Source organism: Aquila chrysaetos, chromosome 14, assembly GCF_900496995.4.
Source record: "Aquila chrysaetos chrysaetos chromosome 14, bAquChr1.4, whole genome shotgun sequence".
Taxonomy (NCBI): Eukaryota; Metazoa; Chordata; class Aves; order Accipitriformes; family Accipitridae; genus Aquila; species Aquila chrysaetos.
The window spans coordinates 31,990,864-32,011,489 of record NC_044017.1 but is presented as its reverse complement, the minus strand read 5'-3'; the positions used below and the strand labels follow the sequence as shown (position 1 = coordinate 32,011,489).

The window sequence follows — 20,626 nt, the reverse complement described above, 5'->3', positions numbered from 1 at the left end:
CAACTGAGTAAAACAGTACCTGTACAAATTTTATTTTCTCGATGGTTTAGTATAATTAATTAAAAAGCTCTTTTTACAGCTTAAATTATTTCAACAAATTACATTAATTTCAACATGAATCAAACCATTACATAAAGTTTCAGAAGGAAGCCTAGGATTCCTAGTGTTTGAATTTTCATCATAACCACTTGGCAAACAGTTTTCAACATTAGGGAAATATTGTGTCATTTCCTTCTTTACATGATCCAAGCATGTTTGTACATTCGTTGATGATAAAACAGTATTAGAAGTCATGACAAAGTAAGTACCCCAGATGCACAGCGTGAAGCAGTATGTATAGTTTTACTTGTGGAAAGCTGTTTATCCTAATTTTGTAAACCCATGCAATGCGGAATTGATAGCAAAGCACATTTATCAGCCAAAATAACCAGAGGAAGCCTGACGTACCAAAGCAGAAGCCCATTACCATTTTAGACTTCTGTATTCTCATTTGAAACCTGCCTTTCTGTGAGGGAAAAAAAGCTTGTAACCATGAAGAACCTAGCTAAAAATTATGAACAAAGGAAAAAAACAGAAGAGCAGGTGCATTTCATAATTTCCTTTCTGGACACATCTTTCTTCAGTCTCGCTTGCACGTGTCTAAATAAGAGTGTATGTCCTCCTCCTGGCACGAACTGGAGAGACACAAATCTTTATATACACAGCTCTTCAATATTATGGCCAAAAGTTTACCCTGTTAAATTGCTAAAAGAAAATAAAATTGGTCTTGTTTACAAAAAAAGGAAAACAGGAAACTTGAGTGTTACTCATTTTAGGAATACCAGAGAGAAAGGAAAGGGTGAGGAAAAGGCAGAAATCATACAAATTCCTCCCCCACTGGTAGAGCAACTTTACAAATTAATGGAAAGATGGCAAATTCTACCCTAACATACCTGCGACTTTGATGAGATATGACAGATACTCACATTTTCAAACTTGGGCCATGTGATTCAATACCGATTTAGCTAAGTTTTGAGCATGCACATTAAAAATACTACTTTAAGTTGTTTCATGTGGTACAGTGTTGTTACTGAAGAAAGACATGTCCAGAAGCTTTAGGCTCTTTGACAAAACCCAATGAACTATATCACTATTTACGTTTTATCATGCTAATAAATTTTCCAGATCTTCTAAAGTGTGTCTGAATATAAAATTCAGGAAGAGTTAGCATTCATAATATAACCTAAACTTAGAAACAAGAGGATTTTAGACATGAACTTCAAATAAGACTTACAGGTCTTCAGAAAATATTGTATTGCCAGAATTTATTGTAAAGTGTTTGAAGGTAGCATTTTAACAACTGGCTATCACCTTCAGAACGTGACAAAGGAGAGAAATATGAGCGGATGAGTTCTTACAATTTCTTTTTCAGACTTCCCAAGCAGGCGTAACTTTTTGAAGACATATTTCATTAATTTACTTTCCCCTCTCTGCTACAATTGAAAGTTTTAGCTTGAAATTTAGACTGGAATAAAAGTACCTAAAAGCTTCGCAGGAGTACATGAGAACGTTTTTCCATCTCTTATGTGTAGGCTGGATAACCACATTTGCCTAAGTCTTTTGGCTGATTTAGTATGTCCAGACTCCTGGTAGGAGCCATTCTGACTGCAGCTGACATGTCAATCTGCAATTTTCAGCTCAATATTCCTCGTCTCCACTGTATGAACTACGAGAAGCAGAAAATCTGCAAAGCCCTTGAGTTTTAGGGCAACGGCTAGTATAATTCCCTTGATTCCTGCTTTTAAAGTAACAGGGAATGGGAGATGCCTGGTATTCCTGCATTGTTCCCCTTTTTTCTGTGTGAGTGCCTGAGGTTGGTAACCTGGGTAATAATGTTGCCTTGGGAACCTGCTGGTTTTCTTCCTCCAGACCTCTGCTGCGGGACATCTGAACTGGAGGTTCCAGCTGGCACAGTGGATGTGAGCATGGGAATACACGTACCGGCCCAACTGCAGCAAGCGGGCCCTATGCCTCCTGATCTTCTTTTACAGCGGCTTCTCCTGTGTGAGAATCTTTGTTGTTCACTTCACAACTAGCCTGAGAAGGTAAAGGCTCAAGACACCAGCCATGGCGTAACACAGTGAGGGGGGGGAATGTTCAGCAGCGGCTGTGCCACGAGGCAACAGGTCTCCTGATGGGGTCCAGCACCACTCTGACACTTCGGATGTCATCACATTTCCACACCTCCGAGGACACCTGACTTCCACTCAAAAGGGTGGGGAGACCCGCCAACTTAACGCGGCTTAATTAGGTACTCAGTTCCCAGGAAAAGGAAATAGAGCCTTTTTGTCAATGGACTATTAGGCAACTTGATGTCCGACTGTGTTATTTATTTCACTGGCTCCCACTTTCAGCCTTGCTTTTATGTTGTGCATTCACATTTGTATTTTACGACTGTTCCAAGATAGGCTGTATTTGTTGCCAAGTGTGCCAAAACAGCCTGAATCAGGGCTGAACTAATTTCAGAAGTTTCAAGAACTCCTGGCTTCAAAAGTCTTTGTGTTGCGGTACCGTGTGTCAACGTGACCAGCACTGGTTGCTGGACCAACCTTATCACTGCTGAACCCCATGGAGTAATCACTGCTTTAAGAAGGACATTTTTGACACTTACTCACCACCTCAGTAGATGCAATTTGAAATAAGAAAAATTAAAGCTATGCACAGAGAAAGAGAGACTGATACCTTTCTGGTCAGAAAAGATATTACCAAAGACAATCACTTACAGGGATTCCCTCTTATCTAATAAGAGTCTGCGGCACATAATCAAATATGCAAGAAAATTTCTCTAGAGGAAAAGGTAACACGGATCTTTCACAGCATCATGTGTTAGGCAAACAAAATCCACAGGTTGCTTAGTATTTATAGCTCTTTCATCTCATTCTAGGTGGCTTTGTGCAGATTTACACATCTCATGGTCCAACGTGCGGCTTCACAAACCCTAATATCAGGCCCTTGTCTTTCACACTGAATATTCTAGACCTTGATCTCCTTCCTCTTCTGGGCAAAACATTCATGTTAGCTTGAACTAAGTGAAAAGCTTTGGAAAAAATCTGATGCTTTGGCATCTCCTCCCATGCCTCAATCTTTTTGTAACAAATCCTGTTGCTTTACTCAGAGCATCTAAAGCTCTGCTATCCAAAGGCTAACGTGCATTATTCTATCCAGATTTCCATTGCCTGCTCCTCTAAGATAACTATGATAATCTGAAAAAACTCATTTGTGATGTGCCAGTCTCAGTGGGAGGCACCTTTAACACAGCCACTTTTCAAATGCCATTTCTCTAAATCATCTAAATCAACAAAACACTAATTAATGACTTCACAAGCTTAACAAATGCGAACTTAAGACACTGAGGCCTTGATACAGGCTCTAGAAGCCTACGAGCACTTCTAAAGCATAACCAACTATAACAGAACCTAATAAAATTTAAAAGTGTCATTTCTCAATGCTAACACAACTTTGACTCAACATACTTCTGTCTCAAGTTCAAAACATGCCAAGGCATTGCTATTAAGAAATGGGAGTATTAGATCAACAACTAGTTTTGTGTCATTTCCACTGGGACTATAAATTGTTTCCTTTAAACAGTTATTTAATGATGATCCACATGACCTCAGCACAGTTCCTGATGAAAAACAGTACAGAATATCTTTCCAGAGATTAGCATACAAGTTGACAATATGAGAGTGCAGCTACACACTTATGCTAAAAACAGTTCTTACATAAATAAAACAAAATGAACAGCCCAATGGCTAAAGTTTGAAATACCTGAAGCATCAGTTGCCAAAGACTGTCAGAATTTTAACAGTGAAATTTCATACTTTTCAATGGTACTTAATTTATTCAACAAAGGAGATTTTAGAAGATAAATTCAGATCAAATGAACAACATACTAAGCTTTGTAGTAGTTTAATTAAATAGATATGGATTATAGAGGTTTCTTCTTAGTGCAGTATTAAAAGCAAAATCCATCCTAAAAACATAGAAAGGCTTTGCAAAAAGGAATAGTATTCATTAAACCCCCTTCTTAGCATGGAATTCTTGTTTTTTTTCCTGATTTTAAAACATTTACTTTGCTGCCCATCCACTGTCAGTTCAAGATACATAGCCCGGATTGGCAAAGACCAGCATCCTAACAAAGCTGAATCATGCCTTGTATTACAAAGCTCAATGTTTTTCCTGAAATTGCCGTTTAAACTCAGGCAGCTGCTCAAGCCACATAAGAACATAAGAAATGTCCTCATCGTCTCAGTCAGCAGTCCATCTAGCCCAGTACTTTGTCTCCAATATATCAATTGAGATGCTGTTTAAGGAGAGCAAGTGAGCCAGGCCACCTTCTGCAGTCCATCTCTGTTATAGTCTATGAGTTTGCCTGAACTGTTCAAGTTCGCTTACACTTTGAATCACCTCCACAACCTTCTATGGCAGCAAGTTCCTGAAGTTCACTTTTTAGACATTTTAAAACCATCTCCTACTAGTTAAATGCTCCCTAGTTTCTGTGCTATGGGATTTCCTGAACAACAGTTCTGAGTAAATTTCATTCACCTCCTTCAATATTTTTTTAAGCATTGGCAATTTCCCCCACCTTGTCCTCAGTCTCTGCAAACTGAGGGTTTCTAATCCCTCCTAGGAGAACTGCTTCGTCCCCTTGACCATGTCAGTGGTACCTAAACCCACACCTCTATTAGCAAGTTATCAGTGCTTCAGAACATTCCCAGGTGCCGAAACAGTCACCTGCAATGATGAACAATGTTTATAGTAGTCTTGAGCACAACACAGGACAATGCCAACCAACAATCTTCTCCCACACAATACTGGAAACTATTCCTGAGACCACTCTTACCAGACAGTTTGCACACAGACAGTCTTTCTGGAAGAAAAGATGGTTTACTAGAACTGACTTGCTCCATGACACTTAGCCTCAGTCTCTGGGAACATTCTTGAGCACACTGAATTTACTAATATATAAACAATTCCTGACAGTAGCCTGAAGAAGCATTACAACATTTTGCCTTTTTGAAGGACTAGTTAAGGGACAGCCTCTTAATTAGCTTTGAAAATCTATTCTTCACCTTACATCACAATTTGAGCTGGTCTTATATGATAAAGACACTCTTAGAATACAATAGTTCTATGTAAAACTGTTTTATAGTATTTTTCTCCCCAAAGAATTCCAAATTAAAATATAATTTTCTTGTAGCTCACGTAGTATGAACACATCCTACAGAGACATGCAACATTGACTTGGACATACTACTATCAACAGATATAATGATAATTTAACAATAATTTCAGCTGAAGATCTCATATATGATTTAGCTTTACTATATCAGCATGAGTAGGATGAGAAAGTACTCTGATTTTGCATCTGAAGAATCAAAGGCAGTATGAACATTCAAAGAGGAGAATGCTCAATGTTTCTTATTTTTATTCCGTAAACTCTTCACTATCTGCAAGAGAAACTACAGGATGTTTCTCTAGACTGAACCAGGAAAAGAGTTGAATGTTTTTTCAAGTCTTTAGCTCATTTCTAACACTGAAGAAATGAATTTGATAAAAATGGCTGGAGTCAGAAAAAAAATTCTAAGATTAAGAACACAAACAACAAAAGGTGGAAGGGAAATCTGTGCAAGGCAGAGCTGCAGCCACCTTGACTCAGAGGGCTGCTCCAAAAAAAAGGGAAAACTTAAGGCCAAATGTTAAGACTTATCTCCAGAAAGGTCTAGAAGTAACTTTTATCAGTAAGAAGCAGAGGCTGCAGAAGCCAAAATAAGATTCTTAGAGGTATTTCACTCCACCAATATGGTCACAGCAATGTCTTTTAAAAGCAGAATGGCAATGATACAAAATATAGCTGATTTATATCTTATTAATCCTTGTCTTTATGGATATAGAATACTTTCATAAGCAGCCTAACATTTTGCTTGTGCCAGACGACTATGAAGGTTAAGGTATTTCTTCACTGAATCATAGTGAGGGACAGAATGGAATTTAAAATACAGAGCTAGCTAATCTTGCTTTGAATATGTTTGTTTGCACGCTAATTAAGGCCAAAAAGCCCATTAACTCCACTGAAATAACAATTAAAAACGACCCTTCATTCTGTCAGCAAGATACATGCTTCTACAAGCGTCTCTACTTGCACTTCCATCCTACTAACAGAAGTAGTGATGTATTAGCAGATTGCCAGGTTTCAAAACAATTTCAGCTAGCTGACGGGAAAGAAAGGCAACATCAGACTTGTGGCATCATCACAAATGCGTATTTACATTACAACAAGCAAGGAAAAGTTTTCCCAGTGCTCTGTCACAAAAAAAGTGATAAAATATAAATAGACTTGCACAATTAATGTCCTCTATCAGGTGGTTAGTAAGGAAGACCAAAATAAAACCTATGGACATTACTGTGAAGCACCAATACCAAAATTGGATTAATCCTGATAAGGGCCCTAGATGAGGTGAAATACTTGCAGAGCAGGAAAACAAAAGAGCTTAGGACTAATCCACAAGCATGCTACTTCACTATTTTAAGGCAACATCTTTCCATAGCAGAAATTGTAAATACAATTAGAAGTCCAAACTATTTCTGTCCCTATGGAGGAAAAAAAAGCCAGTAAGTAAAACCTGAAATAAGCCAATGAGCTCTAAAAACTAACTTAATACAAGATGTCTCATAGCAAGTTTGACACATTTTTCTTCTTTTGCTCACCATTATACATGTGCAAAAGCAGCTCTCTGAATAAAACTTAAAGGCTAAAGAACAAGGCTCCCTCCCCAAATACACACACAGCCAGTCAAAAAACAGTGCGTCGAAAATATTTTGTCACTTCTACCAAATACGTATATGCAGTGGATCTGTAAGGCAAAAGAGATTTTATTTGAAAAAAAAAAACACCTATATGCCAAATATTATTGCTAATATATTATATATGCAGAGATAATATTTTTTATTTATTGTTTAGGTTCTAGAAGTTTAAATTTAGTCTGAAGTAAAAAAAAAAAACCCAAACCACCCAAACAACAAATGATTGTGTCTATAAGTATACTAGATGATCTTTCACACAGGCACAAAACAAAACAAATCCAGAATTAAGACAGTTGGTAACCTTCTCCTCCATAAAGTTATGAAGAACTACCTAACTGGGGGAAATTTTTGCAGATCAGATTTGAATAAGGTTTATAGAAGTGAGTCTAGCTTACCCTTACCACATAAGGATGACCCTAAGTATTATATATCTTACAGCCACAGTTCAAATAATACCTGTATTTCTAAAAGGACACGACTGACTGAAATACAGTTTCTACCTCTTCTAAGCCAGCACAAACATCGAGAGATTCAATTCAGAGACAGTAAAATTTTGTTTACAAGCTTGGTATTCACAGCCACATTTTAAAATCTGTTGTAGCAAATAAATTGCTTGCCCAAATAAATGCTTTTATACCTAAAAGCTTCTCTATCTGTAGAAGTTATTAGCTACTAAATATACAACATCATTTAAAATATTTAGTTTTCCTAATACCGATGGGTTTATTTCTAACCAGCAAAGTCTTATCTGAAAGATTGAAACTACCATTTTAGAGTTACTGGGATACATGAGAAATAAGAGAAATATTTTTTTATTTGCATTAAAGAAAAATCTATAGACATCAAGCTCTCTCTGTCTCTCAAAAATATCTTAGCTCTCAAACACATCCTTCAGTATCAAGGACTATCAGCCTTCTGAAGGGGAAAAGAAAAAGGTTAAGTTTTTTAATCCTGACTGAGGCTAAAGAAACCAAAATACATTAAATACATTGTGTCATGTGTGAAGTTGTGGGATAAGCCCACATGAGAACTGCCACTCTGTTTTCTCCACAGGCTAGCACTGTACCACCACAAAGGCAAGAAAACCAAAGGAACCTGATTGAATTTCAGTGTAAAGGGATATTTGGAATCCTTCCCTCTCCCCAGCCACCCCCGACCTCCCACTGAAGGGGAGAGGAACTGAATGGGTTACTTGATATCTTCCTCTAAAAGAAGTTAGTTACATTTTGTGAAATTAGGTGTTTTTCCAGAGTAAGTGAAATCTGGGACAAATTTTCCAACCAAATGAAAATCCTCTGAATATACGTAACAAGATTGCCAATAGATCTACCACTAAATATATCATAACAACAAAAAAATTTGCAATCCTTTAGCAACAAAGCCAATTCATAGTCTGGCATACATATTAAAAAACTGAAAAATGTGGGGAAGTAAGACGGCAAGGAGAAAGTGGGGGGGGACGAAAGCTAGGATATGTTACATTAATTTTATCCATTGCTAAGATCATATATAATATGAAGAAGTAAGAGTTTGTTATATTACAGCTGTCGTTAAAGCATACTTAAACGAAATAACGCAGTAAGAGACTGTTCCTGTGCAACAAGAAAGATTACAAATTGGAGCAAAACAGTACTCCCGAAAAACAGAGTTCTGTTTTTCTCTCATTCTGGAATGGTTTTTGGGGGATGTGTGTGGTTTTGGGGGTTGTAGGGTGTTTTGGTTTTTTCCTCCAGTTAAAATTCCTAGAAACCAAGAGGACAAAGTGTTCCAAAACATTTCCCTGGACCTCTGAAACCATAATTTAAAGTGAATCAAATCACAATCTATTTCTACACTAGCAGAAACAATGTTCTTTTCTGAGATGTTTTACTAGGAAAGAGACAAGAGCTTCAGGCTTGGGGTTGGGTTTTTTTGTTTTGTTTCTTATTAATCTGAAAGCATCTATATTTAGCATTATATGGTTATAGGTGCTGAGTCAGTAGCAAATGATTGTCAGCAAAAATCACAAATAATGGAAAGACTTTACCAAAATCATATTTCTAAATGCACTAGTAATATACATCAACATAAAAAAAGACAACAGTGGTTTGTCTAAAAATACTGCAACTGAAATTAGCTCAGCAGTACTGATGAGAAGTATTTTTACCCAGAAAGGACAAAGGTAAATTCATTTTTGAATATTTTACAAATTTAGGAAAACACTGTAGCTAATGTTTTTGGTCATTCTGACTTCAAAAAATTTTAAAACACTCAACTAAACCCGTTAAGAGGGTGGTACAGCCAAGCCCTTTGTAAGATGTACACTGTATCTTTAACAGTCTGTCTGCAACAAGACTAAAAAAAGGGTGTATTTCTGGAAAAGGGTGAATATAATACAACACAACTTCCAGGCAGAGCCACATTTATGCGCTGTCGTTAGGGCAGTATTCAGAACAATTACATTTTTCTCCACTAATAGCTCCAATCAAGATGCTAATTAGTGACATGCTTTATCTCATAACCCATTTCAAAAGCCTTAGCACTTTGACTTACTGTTGCTCGCATCCTTTTATTTCTCTCATTCAACTGGTGCTACCACAGTGACAAAGGATGAAGGCAGATTCAACAGCCACCACTCCGCTGCTCCAATCTATTCCATTCACTTAATACTGAGGCAATCTTCGGTGATGTGTTGAGCACTGGCCCCCCCCTTCTTTTAACAGGGCACCTTAACCTAAACGCCACGCCGGGGTATCTCCCTTTACCTTCCTCTATAGCTGTGCGTCCACAAAGCATGTGGAAGGAGGATGTGAAAGGTAGGATCAATTAACAATATAGTCAGCAATACCTACCTCAAGCCTTCCTTCCTATCAAATTAGCCAACGTACAGTGAGCTTCCTGCTGTACACGAATGTATCATGTCACCATAGCAACTAAATCAACAAATAGCTGCTGCAGCATCTGCTTCTGGATCATCTAACGTCAGTCAACAGAAGGTTTGGGTTTAAGAGAACAAAGCTTCCAAATATATGCCATTTTATAACTGCATTTTTAATTTAGCCTCCTGATTCCCAGATAGGATATACTAGCTTGGAACGAACCAACTTCTGACTTTATAGTTGAATCTGTGATGCAGCTCATGGCTTCAGTTTGCAAATACGCCAGAAAGGAGGGAGGGAGGGGGGGAACCACTTTGTAAGAGAATAAAAAGATACAGCAAAGAAATAATCAACTGGATTCTATTGTACTCTTTCTTAAATACTGCGTTACTCTATGCTGTGCATTTATTAAGAGGCATGAAAAGAAAGACGTGTATTTCCCAGTTTTGTTTTACGATTTACATACATGTCTGCCCTAAATAATACTATAACCAGAAATACCTGTATTAGATATTAAATATTTAAGACATTTCAGATGGCTGACAAAGATGGTTTCCTCTCTATTAGTCTCCACTTAAGAGCTGAACTGAAAACATCCAATATTAGTTTCTGGCAATCTTATATCCCAACAATAGCAGGGGCCCACTGGCACACCCTCATCTGCAGAAAGACAGCTACATAGGGCAAAGCACAGATCCCTCCCTTCTTGTGAGAAATTACTTCAAATACCACATATGCATCACTCCGGTTTAAATCCTAACCCATAGGCAGACAAGATACATGAAACTGCTTAGTAACAATTGGTATCTGGAATGTGACAACATGAGATTACTGATTAAATGTGGCCTGAGGTATAAAAAAAATTAAAAATTACTTGGGCAGTAGTGTCTTCAAAGGTAATAAGCCAACGTACATATACACACACACTTATGTAAAAGGACTCAAACCTACAGCCTACTTATAACAGAAAAAGTAACTTTCTGCTATTTTAACTTCAAATCATATTCCTAACATTTGATCAGCATGAAATTTTTTATCAAGTAAAAGCTTTCTAGGCTCAAGGTATCAGTTATATCCAGTATCATTTTATTATTGAAAACACTTTTAGTTTTCAAAGCATCTGTTATTCCAACTATGCAGAGTCTTTTGTTACAAGGAAAATCATTACATCTAGCTTGGCTCCACAGAGCATGGTTCAGTGGACAGGGAAAACTGGACACAGACTGAAGATACTAACTCTGTGGTCACTCCAACGTGCACTTGCTGCGATTTGTGGGTTTGCCACCTCACCCATGCCAGTTTCCCTGTTTGTAGGACTAGTACAACAGTATTTGCACGTCCCTGAAAGCTACTGATCAAAGAACACTGCAAGACTTGAGTGTTGTTATCATTAGCAGCACAGGAATTGCCAGATGGAATCACATCTGTGGTCCAGCTAAGGTGATGTCAGTTACAAATGCAGCACAAGTAATTTTTTCCATTGATCATGTGTTCATATTCTGCTGTTCGTATCATAACAATGCTAATGAGGCTACGAACTCCTCTTTTCCACAATCAAGCCCACTAACACTTAGAAAACAGATTAAATGGAAAACTGCAAATGTAACAGGTATTACAGACAGCGTAAGATTAGTAAATAGGAACAGCTGATATCTCAGTAACAAAAGCTAAACTAAAATAGTGTCTTAAGCCTTTGGCAATTTAAAACAATTTAAGAATTTCATGGTTGTGAAGAGTGTTACTTCTTAAAGCAATCTTTCATAAGATTCTTCTACCTCCATCTTCTTTTAGACTTCCTAAACACTTCCTCCCTCCCTATTTATGTTGGCTAGTAACCAATAAAGAGTTCTGAAAACCTTAGGTTGAGCTCTGTACTATACCATACCAATTCATAGCTGACTAAGCACACACTTCTGTAGTATCTATAAGGAAAAGTAACATTAGAAATTTTTTTTGCCTTAAATTATCTTCTGTTTTTAGTATGAATGACAGAAGAAAACAGGCTTCTCATCATTATTTATAAGCGTCTTACAGACGTTGATCTTTGTCCAAGTAACACGATGCAATGCTCTTAACACTAAAGTTCTAAAATCTTCTATTTCCCAACAAATTTATTTGAGCAAATTCCCATTTACAGGTTTCCCACAACTACACAATTCTCTCCCCTAGCATCTGCTAATACTAACTGATAATCTAGAGGGATATAAGTGCTCCATATACAGAGATTAACACTTTCCTAATGAAGAACAGAAAAGATCTGGGTAAGTAAAGGCCATCAACAAATCTTGGTTTTTAGGAGTAGAGAGGAAAGCCATAGAGAATTAAGTAAATGTTACATAGTATGTTGCAGTAACAATTTACGTGTTTGGGATTTTGAAAACACAAACAATCCAAACTACTTCAGCTTACAGAGGTAGTAGCAGCATGTCCTGAAGAAAGCGAGAGAAGGAAGCCACCGTTTCAGTGACGTGCTCCTAAGGCCTATGTATATTTTCAGAGGAGAGATAAGCAACTCTGTGTCATTTTTCTAAAAGGCAGCTGACAGATAATAAAAATCAGCAAACATTTCATCTTTAACCACCACTACAAGATACCGTCAGCACCACTGAATGCACTAAGACAACAGAACATACCTAGAAGCAACTGGAAACAAGGAGGTTGGAAAGATGACTAGACTGTTCAGTGGTACTGACATTCAAAAACTATAGAATTCAATAAGCTTTCATTGCTTTTTGTAGAAAGGCAGGTTGGAAAGATCTGAGAATTGGTGATTTTTTTATTCTAGCAAATGAATTGATTTTATTTATGAAAAGGTTTTTTAAATTCTTACTGTACTTCCCTCCCCCCTTCTCTTCATGTGAAAGATGATTAGCAGAAAGCTGATCACTGGAGGGAGGCAGGGTAGGAATATTGTTTGGAGGCTTGTTTTGTAAAAATACAAAGTTTTCTGACAAGAACCAGTAAAAGATAAATGTTAAAATCTGCATCTAATGTCACTGATAAATGTTCAAGACTTGTTAGTGTCCACATATAACAGTATCAGTCAGTGTATGTTCCATAAGTGTGTCTGTCTCATTCTTTATTATTGAGAAATACTTAAAATTTTCATCTCCTTGTTTCTGCTTTGCCTCTTCTCTTTTGCATTCTCAGTTCTCACAGCTTGGCTAAGCAAAGTTTTATTTGTCTCATTTACAGCAAACCCAATATGTTTGACTAGCATTGACACAGTCTGTGGTTAGTAGATAGTACACATAAAATTTGCTACTTAAAATAATCCCACTATTATATCTTTAAATCAGTAAAAACATAAGGGTCACAGAAGTGTTTCAAAGAATCTGGATAATGCAGCAGACAAACATTTGTGCTTCAAAGTTTTAAGCTCATCCTTGTTTACGGGGAAGTAGAAGGAAGCAGTGTTAGGGGCAGTCACTGAACTCTGGAACTTTCTGAGGCATCTGGTCCTGGCCAGTGGTTAGACACGTCAATCTCTATAAATAAAAATTGGAAGACTTCAATCAGATTATTCTCATTTCACCATGATGTTGTTTGAAGCGCACAGGACTTCAGCTTTACAACACTAAGCAAAACTGGATGAGGGACAGAGCTCATACTGCACAGCAAAGCGGTAGCAGGGGCTAAGCTTTCAGCTAATACTTTGCAGGGTTAGTCCCCTCAGTAGGCACTTTCCCTGATCAATCTGCATATTTGCAACAGTCCAAAACAGAATCAGGGAATAAATTTTCATTTAAGCTGTATCTAGATGCATTGAAAGGTAGAAGACTGCCAATTTAATTTTGGAAAACTAAGTAATTTAACAAAGATTGTCTGAAGTGAACATTGCAATTTAAAAAAGCCCAAACCCCCAGTTGCTTAAGACGCTGCTAAATGTTCAGAGAATCAAAAACCTCATTTCTGACTGCCCCCCCCCCAAAAAAACCCCAAAACCCCAAACCTGAAAGTGCTGTGCTACATGTGGCATTGTTCAAAGAAAGCCAGACACTTTGAAGATTTATTGATCTGATTCACAACAGTTTTTTAGATATTGTATTTAAAATCTAAAAAAAAAAAATAATCTTCTCTTCCTGTGATAACCCTGTCTTCTTCACAACACTTGTGGAATCAAAACACCCTTGCAATTATTTCAACTGAGCATCAAAACTGAAGACACTTTTCAGCTGTACTTCAACTGTATGTACTTTGCAGTTCCCACGCTTTGACTGCAGGCTGCACCAGCAGTTGCTACAAAGCACCCTATGTCGAATAGGTATCATTTGGTGTTCCCCTATGCAAAAAAAAAAATACTTCTTAAGACTGCCTACTTCCAGGCTTTCTGAATCTGTTGTGAAGATCTTAATGCTGAGAAGAGGGGAAGAATTACTTTGCTGCTTAGCTCACATTTGAAACAAGCTGAACAGTTGTGCCACTGTTAGAGAGCTTTGCTAGTATTTTCCTTCCATATAATACCTAGTGATAAATACAAAAAAAGAATCTTACAAACATTATGAAAGCTAGCCAAGATGAACAAAGTGAGGTGGACAGTTAACAGATTTGCTAATGATGACGCAAGTCAATGACACTTCACTTCAAAGGACTTCTTTGTCAGTAATATGTGGACATGTCTGAAAGTGTGTGCAACCAGTTAGGCATTCACCGAGCAACAATATCCAACATTATAAAGTGGTCATGATCAACCTTTGGCCTAACAGCTGAATACATTATTTCAGAAAGGTTATAAAGCTACAATTGATTCCCCCTCTGCAGGCTGAGGCAGAGCCCTTTCAGACCCTGTCCTGACTTCCCTCACCCTTCTGAAGTACAAAAAGAGGGCCCAGCAAGCAGGATAGTCACTCTATTTCTCTCCCCTACAACCAGCAAGTGTCATGAACAGCAGGTTACTGGTGGAGATCTTCACCAAGCATGCAGCAGCTGAACTCACTCTGGCTGTGCGGTATTCTGTAATTTGTACAGTTGTTTCAAGGGCTGAAGTGACAGATGGGAGCTGCCTTCCTTTTTTGAAGAACTCTGCTGAACAACAACTCAAATCAAAATTTGTAATAAATATGCTTTAAAAACAATACCCTTCCTGCAATGCAATTGTAACAATGAAGAAAAAAATATAAATAAGCAAGCTGAAACTGAATTTGGACATTCAGTTTCTCAAAACTTTAGAAGATTTAAGAAACATATAAGCTGTTTGTTTAGAAAGTATATGGACTAGAAGAATTTCCCAACATTGCTTCTGACAGCTCAGGTTTCTGTTTGGTGATATAGCAAGTTAAAAGAGCATAATATTTAAGACTGATGGATGTGTCTGTAACATTTCTACCTTAAATAGAGCATAAAAGTAAGTGCCAAAGGAAGAACTGTATTCTGTACTTATTCAAAATAGCATTTCATTTAAAAAAAAAAAAATTAGAATGGTAGGAGTTTCAATAGCACTTCTGAAGTAGCCTGTTTTCCCCCGATAAAGTACCCTACACACCCCAGCTTTGTGCAAATCTGGGTATCACTGTGTACCAAAACACTGTGTGACAACATGAACCTGAACTGCAAGAGAAATTAAAGGCTGCGTCCTTAATTTGAGCAGGTTGAAGAGGCTCAGTCAGTACCGGACCAAGGGCTTGGTGGGAAAAATTTCTACAACTCCAATCCTTTCCCATATATTTTCTCCTCTACTTCAAAAAGAAAGAGAGAAAAATTAGAGCCAAGGGCCATCTTTACTATGGTGTGTAAACCTGGGTCTATCTCTTCTTGGAGAATGTAATTCTGGCTGCTCTATAAAGTGTATAATTCTGTAACACGCAGAGGGTTAGGTGGACTTTGCCCAGTTATAAATAGAGAAACCTCTCAATCACCAGGGAATAGAACAGACTATTTCAGTTGGAAGGGACCTAATGATGATCTAGTCCAACTGCCTGAGCAACTGAGGGCTGACGAAAACTTAAAGCATGTTGTTAAAGGCATTGTCCAAACGTCTGTTAAACACTGACAGGCTTGGGGCATCAACCACCTCTCCAGTAAGCCTCTTCCAGTGTTTGGCCACCCTCTTGGTAAAGAAATGCTTCCCGGGAAAAAAAACAGGCTTCAGCTACCAGGGGATGCATTTCAGATTACTTGTTCGCAAAGTGTGTAATTCTCACATATTTTAAGAGTGGAGTTTCTGTAGTTAAAAATATGACTTTGCAAAGCAGTTATGTTTTTGTCACAACTTACAGAGAGATTACAAAGGCTGCCTTCTGAGGAAACGTATGTAAGCAATAAGGGTGACTTCGTAGGTCTTGGACTCTGGCATTCAGGTCCTGGCTTACTCGGCATTAAGTGTCCCATGGCACAGAGAAGGGGAGATAAGGGGACCAAGGAACATGCCCGAATCCAGGACACTGCTTGGACATAACTGTACCCTTCCAAAACCTACTGATAGAGAAGTACGCAGATTCAGGAACTGGGCCCGCTTGCAACAGACTGCAGAGAAGAACTACCTCAATGCTTATAGCTCCAGGCAACTTGCACCTTCTTACCTCATTGAAAAAGAAAAAAAAAAAAGAAAAAAAAAGTACAGATCCTTAGTCACCTTCCTAAAACATGAGAGATCATCTTCTGAATGTGCTTATTTCTCCCCATTGACTATATCAGCAACCCACAGTGACTAACTGACTTTAAATCTTATTTTCACATGTCATCCAATTCTCCCAAACATCAGTTTCTGAAGAGGTTCATTCAACAGGGGAAATCTTGCTTCAAGTATCTTGGGAGGAATCTACTGTATCAGAGACCAAAATTAATCTAGGATTCATATCATGCAAATGAAAACAGACATTTTAGAGAGAAAGGAGGATTACTCAGAGAAGTTTTATGAGGGTACTTCATTCCATGAATTTTCATACTGGGTACAAGTAGGAAAGGCTATGAACTACACAGCCTTCACTCTTGTTTCTACATTTATTTTCAGACAGCAAATATTAAAATAAATAGTTGGATGTTAGTATAAATTATGCAACAAATCTGATGTTGCTTTCTGCTAACCAAAAGCAGTACCGTATTCATATTTAACTATACACCAAAGAATTCTGAATCCTCACTTTCTGCTGAGGACGATGGCTTCTTCTAGGAAATTTAAGGCAAGTTTTCAATACATCTGCAATCAAGGATACAGTTTAAATACATAAGAGAAAATTCTTACTTCTAAGGCCAAAAAAAAAAAAAAATCTACACTTAACTAAGATAAAACCTCACTCTTGCTGAACAAAAAATATGGTTAACTCAGATACAGAAAGGATTCAATAACCTTGAGGCATCAAAACTCAAATCCTTGGGTTTTTGGTTTTTTTTTTTTGTGGTGGTGTTTTTTAAAAATCATAGCCATCAACCAGTTAAAAACTTTTATGGATAAGATTTTTTTGGAATTTCCCATATAAGTTTAATTATGTGTAGCAACCATCACTGGAAAATACAAAGTACTAATCAATCCTGGAAAAAATACATCTTGATAATCAGCTTCTGTAAGCTGGCGCTGTAGCATTACATGCAGAAGAGTTCCAATGGTTCCAGTGAACACAGTTCTGGTGCGCTTCAATGCTATGAAGTCACTGAAGGATGGAATAATAATTGTCAACTAAAACTTTAATGAATCTCCGAAAGGAAAAATTAGATGTATCTGCTAATTCAATAGAGCCAAAGGGGAAGTACAAAAAAATAAACCAAACAAAACCAGAAAAACCAACCCAACCAAAAAGAAGATGGAAGCAGCCACGCATGTACTCTGTACTCTATGAAATCAAAACACATAAAAGAAAGGAAAACAGCACAGTATGGAAAGCAGTGAGAACAGTTATAACAGTGTATGCTGTTGAACAACTTTTAACATGGGTATTTTTTTTCTTGTAGAGGCAAAGATCATGAAACATATGCAGTTCTAGGCTTGATTTTCAGCAGCAAGGCAAAAACAAAGCAAGCTGGAACTTGATAATGTACCATATGCTCTTCAGAAACAGAAGCATCAGAACTAAAACTGAGGAAAAGCATTTAATAATCTAGTTTACATCTTCACCATTATATTTCTGCTGCAACTTCATATATGTAAACAACCTGAAAGCCAAAAAAGGGGATTCTCAGAATTATTTTATTTGTTTTTATAGCCATCTATTACTCTGCTGACTGAAGACTTCCTCCTATGATAACAGTTTAATAATAACAACTTCAAGGTCAGAGGTTTAAATATTTAAGGAAGAAATTGGTTTTGGAAATACTAACTTGTAGATTTGATGCTAAACATCTATTTCAGTTCAGAGAATTTGCACTTAAACTCACACACAGTGTGAGTATATATATATATACACACACACACAGTGGGATTCTTTGAAAACTCACTAAGCATCTAAACTTCTGAATAAAGTTTGGAGGATAAGCAACCAGCTTCCCAAGCTAGAAGTATTACTTTATCACTGTAACTTGCTGAGAAATAAAGCTGACTGAAGGTCAAACACTATGTGTCCCATTCCCCAAAGAAAAGGAAACCGTTAACAGGTATTGATTAGGCTACTCTGAGAGGGCTATCTACCTTTTTGGTAAAAAATGACACCAAGGTTATATAGGGATGTCTCACTTTTCAACTGTTAGCTTTAGTGTGAAGGTGTGGAGACGGTCCAGAACTCCAGGGCTTCTGCAAATTTGTGTCAGCAATTTACTGATTTGTCTTGAAATAGCACTGGGTGCTGTAGAAACTTTCCAAAACAATTTAACATCAGTTTAATATCAGGAAAACAAAGTGTGTTAAAGAAAGTAGTTTGAACTCTTGCCTCCTCATTTTCCTCTCAATCATGAAATTTACCTCCTCCCACCAAACTGGGACTCACGTAATCAAGCACATCCTTCCTGTACAGCCTCAGCAATAATCAGTAAAGCCCCACTGCAGTAGTTACCCTTACATGAAAAACCCTCAAGCGCTTCTGTCCTCATACCATTTTTTCTCAGTGTCACTTGGTTTCTATCAACTCCCATGGATCTTCTCCATACTTCATCCACAGCCTTACTCACCACCAAGATGCAAGAAGTACATTACCTACTCACATTGAACACGGTGATGAGACGGTGCAAAAGCAGTACTTCTGTGCTTAATAGAGAGGGAAGAGCTAACGGGCTTGGCCTTTGCTTTTCCTTTGCACCAGTTTTGTCCTATGAAACTAACAGTAGTCCCTTGTTCTGTGGGAATGAGGCAGTCTCCCACTGTAGCACTGAGTAGCAACATCCACACAGTTTAAGCTCCCCGTGTTTTCTGCCTAAACACGCACATTCCTCTAACTTTATGGATTGTTTTGTTTTAAAACATGGTGGAAAGCTACAGCTTTAACCTGACCAGGCACTTCCACTATTTGAAGCATATGACCTTTCATCTTAACATGTTCAAATATTTGCACTGCTATTTCACATTTAAACTGCTAGCAGAACTTCAAGTATTTGAAATAGATTATCTTGGAAGATAGGAACTGTTCCAGGAAAGTACCAAATGGTCTATATTCATTTGGTAACTCAGTTATGCAGTATATACAACATAAGTCACAATAATTATAATAGTTAATCCTGGTGAGATGCAAGGAGGGGGGGGAACTGATTAAAAAAAATCCTCACGTTTTACAGCTGAACAAAAACGTGCAAGTTTAGGATACAGTTAACTAGTCTAACATAGGAAATACTGACATATAAACAAAATATTTAAATAAAGAATTTTCTACTAGGTTTTCAATACCTTTTCAGTCAGCACTGACTAAAATTAATTAGGACAGCTACAGTCCAACCTACACTATGAAAACAGAAGAACATATACATTTATTTACACAGACAGAACAGCTCTGAATTCTGATTGTGGGAACACAAGTTCTGTAAACACTACAGATTATGTTATAGATTATGCAATCCAACACCACAATGCTATTATGAAAGAACCTGAAGAAGTAGTTTTCATATTTTAAGGAAGTAACCCCTACAGAATGTGTGTACTGTAGCTAAGCAAATAGGAGACACTCAGAAAAACGAGCAGAAACATCAAGGCAAAAGTCTCCACACTTCTTGTAGCTTCAAAGTTACAAGAAAAAAAAAAAAAGGAATACAATGAAGTAATATTCAGGTTAAAATATTTTTCAAAAAAATAAGAAAAAAGGCTCCGAATTACAATGTTTTGTACTTGAATACATCACACTTCACTTGAAGTGTGCCATATGTGTACCATATAAAACAAACATAAGAATTTTAAGACCCTTATAAATAAATAATAGCCTGCCTGACCTTTCTGTGGCCTAAGTCTTAATTGGGCAACCTAGACAGAGTAAGCAGTACCTGCAATTCTGGATTTCCCATATTTCAGATATACAAAGTATTTTCTATTTAGCGATGGCTTTTAAATGACCAGATGCAAAAACGGTTTCCAGTAAAGTTTCCTGCCACTGAACAAACAGATTTGCAGATTCTTCATGAGTCATGTATCACAAGCAAAGGACAGAAAATGAAAGTCACAACTTTCACTAGACATTGTGGAACACAGAACACTAGACAACATTGTGGTGTAAGTGCTAGCCATCAAGAAATTAACAAAGAAACTGACTTTATTGATGACCAAGAATCTGCCCAATGCTTTCTGAATATTCTTTTTTAAAAAAAAAAATAAACAAACACTACCACTACCAGTTCCACTTTAGACAGTATTCTTAATGAGCTGGTTTTTTTTTTTTAAAAAATAAAAAAGGACACCGACAGCATGTATGATGTTTTTCCCTTAAGATTAAAAGAAGCCCCCCCCCCCCCATTCATTTCTTTGAAGAAATTCTTTGCTTGTTTTCCAGTTTTAATCTTGCTTGGCAGGAGAAAAAGGGACAACGTTTTAATGAAAAAGTATCCCCTAAAGAACATTTAAGATCATATCTGACTCAAAATTT

The 20,626-nt window shown here is 37.3% G+C and overlaps 1 protein-coding gene and 1 long non-coding RNA gene across 5 annotated transcripts in view; both read right to left on the bottom strand.

The window, feature by feature from the left end:
* Positions 1-20,626, bottom strand: part of FNDC3A (fibronectin type III domain containing 3A) — a 126,383-nt gene that overhangs the window by 84,481 nt on the left and 21,276 nt on the right. The gene's annotated exons all lie outside the window — the stretch shown is intronic.
* On the bottom strand, positions 10,767-15,069 carry LOC121233809. Its single transcript, XR_005933992.1, has 2 exons — positions 14,638-15,069; positions 10,767-13,189 (listed from the first exon to the last, which is right to left on the bottom strand). It is a non-coding gene; the product is annotated as an uncharacterized LOC121233809 (long non-coding RNA).